Source organism: Aegilops tauschii, chromosome 2, assembly GCF_002575655.3.
Source record: "Aegilops tauschii subsp. strangulata cultivar AL8/78 chromosome 2, Aet v6.0, whole genome shotgun sequence".
Lineage (NCBI taxonomy): Eukaryota > Viridiplantae > Streptophyta > Magnoliopsida > Poales > Poaceae > Aegilops > Aegilops tauschii.
The window spans coordinates 195,500,557-195,503,743 of record NC_053036.3 but is presented as its reverse complement, the minus strand read 5'-3'; positions in this window follow the sequence as shown (position 1 = coordinate 195,503,743).

Sequence of the window (3,187 nt, the reverse complement as noted above, 5' to 3'; positions counted from 1 at the left end):
GTTAAGTGTGAGTGTGTGTTTTACCCATCCAGACAGAAGTTATGTGCACACAAGAAGAGAACGATTCGATGTGGCATTAGGGTTGAGGGTAATTAACTACATATGGAGACATAGAGACCTTCAACGTGCATGTGTGAGAGGTATACATGTATATGTGGGATGTGTGTGTGTGTGTGTGCGCGCATGATTGAGATAAAAGAAAGAAGACATAAGTCATAAGCTAAGATCAATGACATGGGAGAGACGGATCGGTATGACAATATGCATGCATGCGAGAATGCAGGGAAGAAGGCCCGACAATTGAGCATGTGTTTTTGTCTTTAAGAGATAGTGGCATGGGCTGGAGCATGCATCTATGGCGAGCAGAGGGAGTGAGGCACAACGATTGTGCAAAAGAGATCAACCTATAAATGAAAGAAGGTTGATGGAGAAACAGATAAATAGAAAGATAAAGATGCTAGCTAGTGTGCGTTAGAGATAGGAGTCGAGTGGATCAGAAGACTGAGTTATGGGTGTGGGTGTGAGAGAGATGAAGAAAGGGTGCATGTGACTCACATACAAACAAATATCGGAGAGAAATGAGATCCCGAGAGACGGAGTTTTGTGTCTTCAAGAGAGAAAGATATTTCAAAACGAGAGTGATAGCTAGAGAAACATATGAGGGAACGCAAGATATCTCTAGGGAGAGACAGTGTGTGTGAGCGACATGCAAGAGAACAGTGGAGAAATATGAGACCCTGGGAGACAGAGTTTGCGTTTGTGTGTGAGAAAGATATATTTAAGAGGAAGAGTCGTAGGTTCTCATACCTAAGGAGTGAAAGACATCTCTGTATTAGGGGTGTGCGAGTTGCACACAGGGGAATAGTAGAGAGAAATGAGACCCCGGAAGACAAAGTTTTGTGATTGTGTGAGAGAAAGAGATTCCACATGGAGAATCATAGTTAGAGACACATGGCAGGGAGCGAGATATACTTAGAGAGAGATAGAGTGATGAAGGTCGAGGGAGAGAGTACCGTCAGTGTGTTATGAAGATAAAAGATCATTGTCGAGATACAGGTAGCACGAGAGATACCCGAGAGACGATGAACGCGTATAGGTCTAGAGAGATAGTCCTATATAAGCATGAGTGATAGTTATATGAGACGAATATCTAGATTAAATGGGATTCAAATATTTAAACTGGAGATCACGACATCGATAATATCATAACGCAAATTGGTGTATCAAACATGCATATTCATTTGAATTTCGGGACACGTGTAATGTTATATAGTTTATTAATATTGGTGATCCATAGATTCTTTAATTAGAAACAATGCATGGTTTATATGCAATTAATGTCTAAACGGGATACACTATATGTTGCGTGTGTGAAACACATTATACATGTTTGAGAAGTAAAAAAACCCCGCATGAAACACACATTAATTGGAGACAGTTAGCGAGGAATGCATACATTGGATTTCAACATAAAGTGGTTTCAAATATTTGAAAATCCAAATTGACGGATACAACCTTATGAATCTGAGATCATGCCATTTGTAAACCATATTTATGTATAAAGGGTGTTGTGCTTTTGAAAGTATATATAAAAAAATGATGTATATAGAATTTTATTCCAATCGAAAATGGATCCCGCCCGAAAAAAATAGAATACAAACGGGATTCGAAGTGAGTTGGCACGGTGAACGTGCACTCCGCAAAATTTGAACGAAGCGGGGAAAGTCGCAGTAACCGCCCGAAACCAAAATCAGCGAGATGAAAATTACTACTGCCTATCCCTGCCACGCAAAGCCTATCTGCTCGATTTCTATATGTTTCGATAGGGGTAGGTTTGTAATTTCACTCGAACGTGACATAACCGCCTCGCCGAACAAAGAAAACTCGACGCGGGTGGGGGCGGGGGTGGGGGTGGCGGAGGAACACAGGCGGTGGGGGCCGATGGTCCGGCCGGCGGCCCGTGCGGTGTTCTGTATGGGAAGAATCAGAGACGAGGAAGAAGAAGGGTTAGGAGACGTAGGATCTTCATCCAACCGCCTGAAATGGTCGACTGACCCAAATGCAGACATGCCTTTATATTCAGTACCATCATCGTACCTGTTAGCACTGCTCCTGAATCCATCAAGCTAAACAACGTGCCACTCATAATTCCAAACTTGTTGCTCAAGTACGAATCTGATATGATGCTGATATTACTAAAACAGATAACATTTAATTGGTCAGCTAATGTTCCTACTTTACTTTTGAAAAAGCACGTGCACCACATATAGAGAGATAGCAGGGAGTTTCTTTCTTAATGCGCTCTGGTTCATCATGTGTGGGCACTGGGCAATGAACATTTTATTATCCAAAATCTGCTTGCTCTTCTTTACCATGTTCCTCTTCCGTTCTTCTTTAATAAGTACTCTCTCCGTTCCTAAATACAAGTCTTTGTATAGATTCCACCATGGACTACATATGGAGCAAAATGAGTGAATCTACACTCTAAAATGTATCTGGATACAGCTGTATGTGATCCATAGTGGAAATCTCTACCAAGACTTATATTTTCGAATGGAGGGAATATGATAGTAGTACAATATGTTCCTTGTAGTGAAGATGAGCAGGGACATTCGCAGTGTAGTGGTCTATTCGGTCGGTTGGTATGGACACTTTGAACTCATCGGGCCTCTTTGTTTCATAGGATTTTGTAAACATGGGAATAGGATTTGTAGTGGCCTGCCCACTTGAATCCTATAAGAATAGCAAGAAAATGCGGGGAGCTGTGCCGCCTTTGAGAGTTACACTGATATTAACAGTACCGCACCTTCAGTTGAAGAGAGTTGGTATCCGAAGCCTTTCTAGCCGTACCGACAATACTAGCACATATATTCCAGCAAGTTCCACTTTGCTGATTTTACTCTGATGCTCATGGTTTTCCCGTTATATCTACACTATGATCTGTGTAGCTGCTTTGTATCGCACTAGCAACAGTCCACTCTTGAAGCTAAACACCGCAATGACTTACAAAATTGGCACCAAGGCATTGAGTGCCATTCTGGATGCAATGAAACTCATACGCTCCCCACGTGTTGACTCTTGTTCAGAATATGATCTTAATGACTCTTGTTCAAAATTGCCACATATAGAGAGACAACATGGAATTGCATTTCTTTGGGCTCTGTGATTCATCATGAGTGGGCAACCA